Raw genomic sequence first — 12969 nt, 5'->3', positions numbered from 1 at the left:
CTTACCTGGAGGGAGAACAGAGGGGCTATAGACGTGTGTGCTCCTCTCTCTCTTTGGGGGAGAGATCAAGCAGATAAGAGTGAGGGATCTTCAACCAGCAGGGACTCCCCTTCAGAGCAGGAATGTGAACAGGTCAATTCTTCCAGCTCTTGATGGGTTTGGGTTAGGAGTTTGTGTGTATTTATGTGTATAGAATTGGACACGCTAGGCCTGTCAGCTTGGGCTCATAAACAAATATGATCAAGGGACTCTCTTGGTCTTTCCTTGACAAAGAATGTACATCCGCACAGGGCTGGAGGGTCCCACTCTTCCCTGCAGCCTGATACCGCCATCAATCGATTCCCTGCGTAGAGGTAATGTACCAGGTGCAAACCTCCTTAAATGTTATCATCCAGCCCGCATTTCACCATTTTGCTGATGAGACTATTATGGAAGACAATACAGTTTAGAACACACAGAGGATCAGCAGAGCTTAGAACGTGCAGGTAAGGAAGAGTACTTATTGGACCAGAAAATCTGGAGCAGGGGCTTCACTGTTTTGTAAGTGAGGAAGGAATTAAAAGTCAGCATCAGTTGCTGGCTTCCAATATACTAAAATTGGAACGATATAGAGAAGATTAGCATGGCCCCTGTGCAAGGATGACACGCAAATTCGTGAAGCGTTCCATATTTTTGAATGGACTTGAGGACACGGGGAGGGGGAAGGGTAAGCTGGGACGAAGTGAGACAGTGGCATGGACATATATACACTACCAAATGTAAAACAGATAGCTAGTGGGAAGAAGCCACATAGCACAGGGAGATCAGCTCGGTGCTTTGTGACCACCTAGAGGGGTGGGATAGGGAGGATGGGAGGGAGGGAGACGCAAGAGGGAAGAGATATGGGGATATATGTATATGTATAGCTGATTCACTTTGTTATACAGCAGAAACTAACACAGCATTGTAAAGCAATTATACTCCAATAAAGATGTTAAAAAAACCCCAAAAAGTCAGCATCAGAAACGCACCCTAAGCTATTCTAGGTTGTTGGTTTCATTTTTGTTTGAGGACACCGTTGCAAAATATAACACAGGCTGTAGGTTCAGTCACTCTCAGTACTTTCCCCGATCTTCGTGCTGTCCTGTATTTCACACCTCTTGCAGGTGTTGTTATAGAAGCAGGAGCACTATGGCCTTCCTGCTTCCCGTCATCAAACATCGCTCTTTGACTGGAGCTGCTCAGAGGTTTTCCTCTTTAACATTTTCAAGCCCAATAGTGTGTGGGTTCCACATTCTTTTCTAAATATGCAAAAGCCACCTGTTTGAGAATGTGGTCCAGAATATTGCCGGGGCTCAGTGTCAGGCTCACTGCTTTGCAGTTTCCGGAATCCACCCATATGTGTGTCTATATTTAGCTGCCACCATCAACATTTTCCATCTCTTACATGTTTAGCCAACTTTTGTGTGGGCTGTAGCTTTGACCTTGCAGTGAAGTTCTAAGCGTGTATGGGACCAAAATAAATAATTAAAAGATCATCTGTTCACCGCAGCCGGCAACCTCCTGAACCTGTTTCACTTCAGCTATGGCTGGGACCTGAGCCAGGCATACTAGAGGGGCGAGGAGCTCCTCTCAATGGCTGTGGGTGGCTGAGCGTCTTGTACCTGCAACTTGGGTCTTTGCCCCTCGGCAGAAACGCTCCCTCACAGATGCACGGCAGGGCCCCATCCACTCTGGGAGGGGTGCAGGCGACGTGATGGGGACTGGTCATAGATGCCTGGACCACAGCATTCTAGAAAAAGCCCAACCTTCCACCTGCTTGAGTGGGACAGAGACTGGCAACAGAGGCTATTTCTGGGAGATCCAGAAGGGGAAGGAAATCACGTGGCGTAGATTGTTCTTGTTTAATAATTTCCTCCATAAAACCTGCTTCAAATGAACAGCCAGGACAGATTAGCGAGGAGATGTGACAAAAGTGGAGCCTTTGAGGGCAGGGGTTATGCTGAGAAGGGATTGAGGAAAACCCCATGACGACACAATTCTCAGCTCATTTCCTTTGCTCTGCACAGGGATGGTCATATGTTAGCATCTGGTGCAATATCCCCTGTTAAAGGAGCAGAGTGGGAAAGCGTGTCATAGAGCAAGCCCTGGATGGTCAACTCCACGAGGGAGGGGCCCAGGTCTGTCTTGTTCAGGCACTTATTCCAGAACAATGCCTAGAACAATGCCTGACATGGAGTAGGAGATCAAGAATTTTTCATTTAAATCCATGACAATACATAGTATCATGATGTAGTTTAAAGAACAAAACAAGAACAAAAAATTAATAAATTCATTGGTCCCCTTTGAGGATGTTAGGTAACTAAATCATCTGAAAAGCGGTGAATAGAAAGAATCAAGCATTTATCTTCCTTTCCTACGTAAACCATACCCCAGGGGAACCAAATATATTATGAGGCGAAGATTCATTTTACTGAAAGCATTCTAGCTAATAAATGAAGAGAGACTGACAGAATTGGGGTGTCAAGATTTTGCATCCACTAATCAATCAATGAGTCCAGGCCTTGATCATCGGTCGCATTACCATCATGAGAAGAGTGACAAGCAGACAATGCGTGCTTCCTGATGACCTACACGCCACCATTTATGAAGGAATAGGCCAAAAGAATCGAACCTGAACCTGATCAAGCTTCTAATTCTAACTTCCAATTGACAGGAAATCTAGGGAACAAAGCAGTATGTTGCCATGAGTAAAAGCCAGACTGTGGGAAACTGGAAAAGACAAACACTAAAGGAAAAAAGGAGAGAAAGAGAGAGAGGAAAGGGGGACCTGAGCGATTTTAAAAGGCTTAAGAAATGTATTGATTAATTGCAATGAATGAATTGGAGGTTGATCCTGATTTGAACAAATAAATTGTTTTAAAATGTTTTTAAGGGAATTCCCTAGCAGTCCAGTGGTTAGGACTCGGCGCTTTCACTGCTGAGGGCTCGGGTTCGATCCCTGGTCGGGGAACTAAGATCCTACAAGCCGGGCGGCATGGCCAGAAAGAAAGAAAGAAAAAGAAAAGAAAATATAAATCAAATGTTTCTTAAAAGAGAGAAATATTTGTTGATGGATGAACGGTGGCAAGTTGAAGGGGAAGGCTGCAGCTTGACGAGCTCGTCTGTGCTCAGGGACTAGCCCAAGCCACAGGGCAGCGGGACTGATTTTAGTTCCCACCTGCTGGTGGAAACAGGGCTCTGAAGATTCTGCCAGGCTTGATTGGAATTATGCTCCATTTCAAAGCTGTAAAAAATAGATGCGAAGCTTCGAGCAAGCAGAGACCACATCTACCTTATTCAGCGTCTTCCAAGTGCCTAGGAGCCACGCGAGGCACACAGTAAGTGCTCTGATGTGTTTGCTGAGCTGGGAGAGCTGGATTCACATCCTGCCTGTGCCACTAACTTGCTGTGAGATAGCTAGGCAAGTCATTGCTCCTTCTCTGGGCTTCTGTTTCTTCACACGTACAAAGAAGGAACTGGGGTTATTGCTTGCAAAAAGCCCTTCCACTTCACAGATTCTGTGATTAGAGAAGAAGCACTTCATTTCCCAGAAATGTGACCGAGCGTAGCCCTAGATCAATCTGTGGGAATTATTTCAGTGCCACGAACACCATGACACTTCCTGCGTTACACCAGCAAACGTCCTCCTTGACCACAGGAGAAAGACCACTGCTTTTGTCCAATGGTTGTGCGCTCATGGGACTTGGGTTTTCTTGTGAGTTTCCAGTTTGCTTTATGTTCACAGGAAAGGGGCCACATTGACCCAGAAGCATTTCAGTTTGTCTCCCACCAGGGAGCCAGCTGGGTAAATGTCAAAGGCCCACCTGCCTGGGTGGTGTGAGCTGGCTAGAGCCCATTAAACCAAAGGGCGGCCCTTCAGAGTTTCCAGAACGGCTGAACAGCTGAGCGGGTTCTTTCTGACCCAGGGAGCATGCTCACAGGGGTTTCCTTATGTGAGCCTTAAGGTAAGTCCGACTCTGTACCCAGGAGCAGCTCCCTGGGTCTCCAAGCAAAGGAACTCCCAAGGAAGAGAGAGGACCCCAAAGGCCTGAATGGAGGGCTGGAAACAACTTCAGTTCCTCCCCCACCTCACCCCCCAACCAGGCCCCAGCTCCCAGCTCCTGTTTATTCATGGCCTGAGAGCTGGGGGGAGGGCCAGTGACCTGACACTCCTCTAGGGAGTAAAGCCACCCTTCAGTGATGCTGGTTTAACTGCAACCCACGCGGAGGCTTATTCAAGGATGGGAGGCTTATTCAAGGCCAGTTATCAAGTCAACCAGATAAAAATGTTTGTAACTTCCAAGCGTTCTGTTCCAGGATGTGTTGTGTTGTGGGATCCCTCTGCAGCGAGGCTTGAAAAGGCTGCAGCCTGGTGAGTGGCTCAGAGCTGGACACTGTTGGCAGTTAGAACTGTTAGTCTAAAAGGGAATATTAAAGTGAAAAAAGGTGTCAACAAGAGGCAGCCAATACTAGAGAATGGACTTGAGGATACGGGGAGGGGGAAGGGTAAGCTGGGACAAAGTGAGACAGTGGCATGGACATATATACACTACCAAACGTAAAATCGATAGCTAGTGGGAAGCAGCCAGTGGGAAGCAGCCGCATAGCACAGGGAGATCAGCTCGGAGCTTTGTGACCACCTAGAGGGGTGGGATAGGGAGGGTGGGAGGGAGGGAGATGCAAGAGGGAAGAGATATGGGGACATATGTATATCTATAGCTGATTCACTTTGTTATAAAGTAGAAACTAACACACCATTGTAAAGCAATTATACTCCAATAAAGATGTTAAAAAAAAAAAAAGAGGCAGCCAAGTTCACTGGAGACCTCATCCAGGGTGAGGAGAGAGAAAATGTGAAATTTGCTCATAAGCGATCCATCCCGACTTACTCCACTGATGGAGGTGTAATTTCGATAAGGGTTACCGTCTAGTTTGGTGATGGAGCATCCCATGATTTTCTGAATTGTGCTGGTTCCAGATTGATTTCTTACCTCACTTGCTTATTTATCATTTGGTTTCTACCCCCATCCACTTCCCTTGAAGGATTGGAGGCGCCTTTCTTCCCTAGTGAATTTTCAAAGCAGGACCATTTTGAAAGACCTTTTTACACTGCTAGCTGCGGCAGGCTGCCGGGCTGCAGGGGGCAGGCCGGCCCCCAGTTCTGGTTACTGAACCATTCAATACGCCAAGTATTTATGGGGCACCTGTGTGCATAGTTCTCTGGGGCTACAAAAGAGAAAGAAAGGCTGTTTCTGTCCTTTCTACTTGGCCCAATCCACTCCCAGGGCCTCGGGAACTCTAAGGGGTGGGGAGCAAAGGTGAGAACCTCAGAACAAAAGGGCCATGTGGCAATTAGGAACTCAGGAGCCTCCTATAGAAACTGAAAGATGGCCGGGCCCTTTTAGCATCACCACCCGTGCTTCCCAAACTGAGGTCCGCAGACCCCTAGGGCTCCAGGACAGTGTGCTGTCGATGGGGTGGGACTTGAAACCACCGGAGAAAACGTGTGTCTTCTTACTTGAAGATAGTGATTAGAAAGTGGAGTCAGGGAGAGAATTCCTTTTTTTTTTTCTTTTCCTTTTAGACCTGTTATTTTTATATTCAAACAAGCACATAAGCATTTATAAACTGAAAACATGAGATTTCAAAGAAACCCCCTGCTTATGGCAGGCTGCTTCGGATTGTGCTCTGAAGCAGCCTGCCCCCCGCCCCCTGCTTCGGTGGGACTTGTATTGAGTGATATTTCTGTGGGACATTTTAAGGGGCTCTAAGACTTATGACTGTGCAAGCCGGTGCTGCCCAAGAGAAATAGAATATGCGCCACATGGGTCATTTCAAATTTCTAGTAGCCACATGCAAAATAAAAAAGGAACAGGTGAACTTGATTCTGGCAATAGATTTGCTTTAACCTGATACACCCCAAATATTATCATCTCAACCTGTAATCAATATTTAAAAAATTAGCGAGATAGTTTACATCCTTTTTTTTCATACTAAGTCTCCGAAACCTGGCGTGTGTTTTCCACTTACCACACAACTCAGTAAAGACCAGCCACCTCCCCAGTGGTCAACAGCCGCGCGTCACCAGTGGCAACTTTACTGGACCGTGCAGGCCTCACCTGCTCATTTTATAAATGACGAAATAGGGCCAGGCCTGGAAGTTACACTTTCTGGTCTACTTCCTAAACTTTCCCGCAAAACTCTGTATTCTTATCCCAGATGTTTACTCTTCTCTTCCTTTAGGGTGTGACTGTCCTCTTACTTGGGGAGGCAGCAGACAGACAGACGGACGCACACACACACACACACAGACACACACACACACACACACAGACGCACACAAAGTATTTGCTCACATGCTTTGCCTTTTGCTGTCCACACTGCCTTCCTAGCCCCACACAAACGCAAATGTTCTCTCCTGTGGCCGGCTGCCCCCGGGTCCAGGCTTCCAGACTAGCAAGGGAGACGCTCCACCCCCAGGTCAGAAGTTCATGGGTGCTAATGGGTTCACGTGCGAAACCTCCATCGCCACCCCGGCTCACTCCACACCTACTCCCGTATTTTCAAAGAGGCCTTCTGGACATCGGCGCCTTATCCCCACTTTGACTGTGGGAAATTTTACACACTAGGGCTGCAGCCTTTCAGGGCGGAGTGGGTCAGCGCTTTTCCAGGAGGCTGCGTAGTCATTGTTCCAATAAATGAAAAAATCCAGCGACGGTAAAGGGCAGAAGGAAACTCACCCACGATCCCTCTCCCCAAACATTAAGCACTGCTCGTAGTATTTCCTTCCTGCACGGGGCCTTTTGATGGGCCTGGGACCCTTATTAGGAGGGCCAGCTGGGACTGGGACCACGGCGGCCTTAACCTTCTCTCAGTGTGTTTCCCACAGCTCGGGCCGCTTGCAAGGGCTTCCTAAGGAAGGGGAGCCCTCCCAGCCCCTTCCCACACGCATCCCCTCCTGACAGACAGGAACTAGCAATGAGACTGACCCTCTCCGTCCCCAGCGCAGCCTCAAGCTGTCAGTCGTGCACACAGGAGCCCAAGCAGCCTGTGGAGGTTCCTTGACCCCATTGGCCCCGGGCTGACCCCCTGCCAGAGCGGAGGAGCCCGACTGCCAAGAATGCAGTGAAATCCCGCTGAGGCTGGAGCCGAGGCCCGCGAAAATGCGCGGAATGCCATTTGTTCAGACACACTGGCCTTTGCGCAGAAAAGCTCTTTGGGCTTCAACAAAGGTAGGACACATTGTTTCAGGACTAAGGGTCTGATGCAAGTTCACTTCACTCGGTCTCAAAAGGAGGACGCCAGCTCATTAAAAACAGAGCAAAGCAGCGGTGCTGCAGGGATGACTTGAACTTGACAAAGTTCCCACCCTGTCTCAATTTTGAGACTGATGTCAGATCTCATGTTAAAAAGAAAAACCAAAAAGTAAAAAAAGGCCCTTGGGCCGTTCACAAAATGGGTATTCTTATAAGGATAATTCCACTGTGATTTACGGTGTAAGGAAAAGATTTAGAAATTACTATTATTTAGAAAATGATTTTTTTTAATTTAAAAATGATCATTAGGATTAATTTTCATTAACTTGAGGGGATTCCATTTTGGTGGCAGGGCCGGTGTGTGCTGATGAGAGGCATGTGGTAAAGTAACATCAGAACTAGACGGGGGCTGCCTAACCTTTGCCTGATACTTTCCAGTTGACACACCTTTTTTTAAAAAGTCATTTTTCCACATAATTAAATAAAGTGTGACCTTCAAGGTAACCAAACAGGTATGGGCTGTTATCATGGTGAGATGAGGAAACTGAGGCAGGCCACCAGGAGGTGAAGGGACTAGCCCATGCTGAAAAGGCTAATCCAGTAAAAATACCGTTAATAATACAATCATCAAATATCATATGATATCGCTTATATGTGAAATCTAAAAAAAGGGGTACAAATGAACTTATTTACAAAACAGAAGTAGAGTCACAGATGTAGAAAGCAAACTTATGGTTACCTGGGGATATGGGGCGGGGAGGGATAAATTGGGAGATTGGGGTTGACATATACACACTACTATATATAAAATAGGTAACTAATAAGAACCTACTGTATAGCACAGGGAACTCTACTCAATACTCTGTAATGGCCTATATGGGAAAAGGATCTAAAAAAAAAAAGAGTGGATATATGTATATGTATAACTGATTCACTTTGCTGTGCACCTGAAACTAACACAACATTGTAAATCAACTATACTCCAATAAAAATTTTTTAAAAATACAATCATCATCATCATAATCATCATCCTACCAATAACATCTGACATATATACTGCTTCCTTCATGCCAGTTACTGTTGCAAGGGTTTTGAACATATTTCCTCATTACACTAACCATAGTCCTATGGAAGAAGGTACATATCATTGTTATTCTTCCCAGTTTATAAATGAGGAAACTGCAGCACAGGGATATTCAGTACCTAGCCTAGAGTCACACAGCTGGTACATGTCACAGCCCGTATTTGAACCCAGACCTCTCCAGCCCCTCATCCTGGCTCCTATCACCTTTTCTCCTTCGCAGAGTGGAAAGAGCATTTGATAAATATGGAAACTGGTCCACTGCAGCTCTGTCATGTTTGACCCCAATACACACTTCCTTCTTTCAGCAGTTATTGAGTGACCACTATATGTATGGTTCTGTGTGTGTGGTGTAGGGGACATGGTTGGGGGGGCAGAGGTGAGAGAGAAGAGATCTTCAAGAAATTTACTTATTTACTTATTATAAATTTATTTATTCGTTGTTCCTATCCTCATCGTGTTTATGCTCCCGGGTGGCAGACAAATGTGTAAACATCTAGTGAGGTGGAATGCAAAGGGGTTCAAGGGAGGTGTTGGTAGTCTACAGGGGGACCCAGTGCCTCAGCAGCAAGGCAGGGACATGGGACAATGTGACTAGAGCAAGGCCAGGGGAGAGCAGGAAGCTCCATGCGATTGGAACCTAGGATGTGGAGAGGCTTGAAACACTGAAAGGTGAGTCCAGAAAGGCAAATTAGGGCCAGATGCTTGAATGGAATGCTGAAGAGTTGAACTTTTATCCCTTGGGTGATGGGGAACCACTGAATGATTCTGAGGAGGAGAATGAGAGAAGGATATGACTTGCTATGCTTTTTGGCCTCGCAGCTTGCAGGATCTTACTTCGCCGACCAGGGATCAAACCCACGCCCCCTGCAGTGGAATCACGGAGTCTTAACCACTGGACCTCCAGGGAAGTCCCTGACTTGCTATGCTTTTTGAGGAAGAGTACACGAGAGGCTGGGGGAAAACACCTTCACTGGGAATGCTGAAAGAAGATCCTGAGTTCCAAGTGGAACGAGAGACATCAGATGATACTTCCTATCAACTACAGCATGCACCTCTGTCCACCACCTCTGAGATTCCTGTTTGGAGCAGTAAAATCATGGCAATGATCTATTAATTTACTTCTTAGAAAGTAACGAACAGGACCTGTTGGAGGGCATTCCAGCCTACTCGTGAGAGATACCTACTTTATTAATTTCCTAATGTTACTGTTAACAACTTACCACAAAGGCAATGGCTTGAAACAACACAGATTTATGATCCTAAAGTTCTGGAGGACAGAATTCCTAAAATCAAGGAATCGGCAAGGCTGTGTTCCTTTGGGAGACTTTACCAGAAAATCGATTTCCTTCCCTTTTCCAGCTTCTAGAGGCTGCCGGCATGTCTTAGTGGATGATGCCTTCCTCCACCTTCAAAGCCAAAATCCCAGCATTTTCAAATCTCTCTCTGACCTCTGCTTCCATTGTCATATCTTCTTCTCTGACTCTGAGCCTACTGCCTCTCTTTCGTAAGGTCTTTGTAATGATGATGGGTCCACCTTGATGATCTAGAATCATCTCTCCAACTCAGTTGTGATCCTTAACTTCATTACATCTGCAAAGTCCCTTTTGCCATGTAGGATAACAGGCTCTGGGGGTTAGGCTGTGGGCATCTTTGGAGTGGGCATGATGTAGCCTGCCATGCCTAAACTCCTTTAAATCATCTATTTCTTAAGCACCTTAGAGAAAAATGGATGTCCATCAACTGTAACTATTTACGTTTTCTTCCTGGTACTTGAGGAAACTCTGGTGGAGACACCATATGGGTCAGTAGTGGTACGCTCCATGGCGTCCCCTACCACTCACAGAGGACCCTGACAACAAGACATGGTCACTGACCTCAGAAATGAGCCACTTGGGCATGGACATATGTATGTCCAAATTTTACACTACCAAATGTAAAATAGATAGCTAGTGGGAAGCAGCCGCATAGCACAGGGAGATCGGCTCGGTGCTTTGTGTCCATCTAGAGGGGTGGGATAGGGAGGGTGGGAGGGAGACGTGAGAGGGAGGGGATATGGGGATATATGTATACATATAGCTGATTCACTTTGTTATACAGCAGAAACTAACACACCATTATAAAGCAATTATACTCCAATAAAGATGTTAAAAAAAAATAGAAATGAGCCACTTGGGGCCCATGAGCTCAAAATTATGAATGTAAGAATTAAGGGTGGGGACTTCCCTGGTGGTCCAGTGGTTAAGACTCCGCACTCCCAATGCAGTGGGCACGGGTTCGATCCCTGGTCAGGGAACTAAGATCCCATATACCGCACGGCACAGCCAAAAAAAAAAAGTGAAATCACTTAGAAAAAAAAAAAGAATAAAGGGAACCACAAAAGAGCTTAATTCAAAGACTTTCCGTGAGCTGCTTTTTTTTTTGGCCAGGGACTGTGCTAGGTGCTAGGGATGTAATCATGAATAAGGCTTGGCCCTGCCCTCCAGATACTCACACTCTAGTGGGGAAGGCAGACAGATTAACAATGCAGTATCATGTGACAAATGTCCCCACGGCTGCATGGCCTCCAGAAGGCTGAAGCCTCCGTGAAACCCTTGGGGAGGCCTGGAGGTGCTAAGCTGACCCAATAAAAGGAGGAACTAATAAAGAGCTAACATACATCGAGACTTTTCAAATTCACCTAAGCACTTTACATATGTGAACTTATTTCATCCTCATCAATATCATTATGCCCATACTACAGATGAGAAAACTGAGGCACAGAGAAGTTAAGTGACTTGTCCAAGCTCAGAGAACTGGCAAGTGGCAGAGCTGGGATCCAGCCAGACTGGCTTCAAAGAACATGATTTTAACCACAGTGTTATAATGCTTCCTACATGAAGATGCTATGCTTGGGTTGGTTCCCAGAGGGCTGGGATTACTGAGGTAAATCTCCAGACCAAAGTAGAGCTGCCCCCTGACCTCAGAGTCCCTGGAAAATTTGTTCTCAAAAACCACATTGCATGGTAGCCTGGGAGATGGCATTCCCCCACCAGCCCTGGAGGTGTCAGAGGCAGCAAGGTGTTCGCAGGGTTCCTGTGAGCAATTCAGCTGCATTGTAGCCCACTAGGAATGTTAGGTCTTGGAACTTGGCTGGCTCTGTCGTCTAGCCCCTCGGGAATTCTGGGACTGCAAACTGGTTTTCTTGTTTCATCTAACAAAGACCAAATAGAAAAGGTAAATGAGATGGTGAAAAGAAAAATCCACTGTATCCCTGCTTTTAGCACTCTGTGTGAACACTTTCCCTCTTGTTAGGGGAGTTAATTAAGAGTTGACTAGATACATATCTTGACTATATGCTGGATCCTCTAATTGAAACCCCATCCATTTGAATTTCAGACAAGGGTTGAGTTAAAGCTTCTTTTGCCCTGGCTATGAATAAATGGTTTGCTGAGCAAATTCATGGTGTAAACTTGAATGCCTGGATGAATTAAAGAGGACAAATGTCTCAACCCTTCTCAAGCACTGCAGATGTGTACACTGACAAAAAAATAATATGCTGATTAAAAATCATTCTTTCTCACTCAGTGGATCCTCCAAGGAGTTCCATGTATTCGTTTTGTTAGGCTGAACCTAATGACTGTATGAAAATAATCTTGGAACCAGCTTGTGGGGTCTGGCACACCCCACCTCTGCTTTGGATCACTTTGTGTATGCATAGAATAAGCTTTAGGGCTTTAGCATTCCTTGACATTTAATTTAGTTATTTTTATCAACTGTTTTCAAAGAGACCTTTAAAAGACTTCTTCCCCCACCCCCACCCATTTCATGGCATTATTTGAGCTAAGTGTGTTTTTTTAAATACATTTATTTATTTATTTATTTATTTATTTATTATTTTTGGCTGTGTTGGGTCTTCGTTGCTGTGCACAGGCTTTTCTCTAGTTGCGGTGAGTGGTGGCTACTCTTTGTTGCGGTGCGTGGGCTTCTCATTGCGGTGGCTTCTCTTTGTTGCCGAGCGTGGGCTCTAGGCGCGTGGGCTCAGTAGTTGTGGTGCGCAGGCTTCAGTAGTTGTGACACGCAGGCTCAGTAGTTGTGGCTCGCGGGCTTAGTTGCTCCGCGGCATGTGGGATCTTCCCAGACCAGGGCTCGAACCCATGTCCCCTGCATTGGCAGGCGGGTTCTTAACCACTGCGCCACCAGGGAAGTCCAAGTGTGTTTTGAATATATTACAGCCGAGCCTCTGGAAATAAAGTGGTAGGTTTTGAATGATGTGGTCTCTGGGGCCTAGACTGGCCTTCCCCCAGACAAATACCTACTGGTGTTTGGAGTCAGCCGCCCGATGGCCACTCCTCCTCTGATTGCCCAGGAGGAACGGGCCGCCCCTCCACCCCGCCCTTGTGACTTCTCCCACAGCCCCGCGGCCCAGCACAGGCTTTGTGTACCTGTCTTTCTCCTTCAGAGACTCTTAATGCCTCCAGGGCAGAGGCTCTAATTTTTTTCTAAAGCTTTTAACAACTATTTCAATCACACAAGTAATACCTCAAAATGGTTTCATTGTAAAAAAAAAAAAAAGAGATAAAACAACATTTCTCTTCATTCCCCTATTCCCAGTCCTTCCACAGCTATCCA

General features: G+C 46.2%; 1 pseudogene; it reads left to right on the top strand.

Annotated features, from left to right (window-relative positions):
• The first annotated feature begins 577 nt into the window (after nt 1-577).
• On the top strand, nt 578-674 carry LOC133082863 (U6 spliceosomal RNA; annotated as a pseudogene).
• Nucleotides 675-12969: the final 12295 nt, after the last annotated feature.

The sequence above is a fragment of the Eubalaena glacialis genome, chromosome X (assembly GCF_028564815.1).
Source record: "Eubalaena glacialis isolate mEubGla1 chromosome X, mEubGla1.1.hap2.+ XY, whole genome shotgun sequence".
In the NCBI taxonomy this organism is placed as follows: domain Eukaryota; kingdom Metazoa; phylum Chordata; class Mammalia; order Artiodactyla; family Balaenidae; genus Eubalaena; species Eubalaena glacialis.
This window is presented reverse-complemented; position numbering and strand designations above follow the sequence as displayed.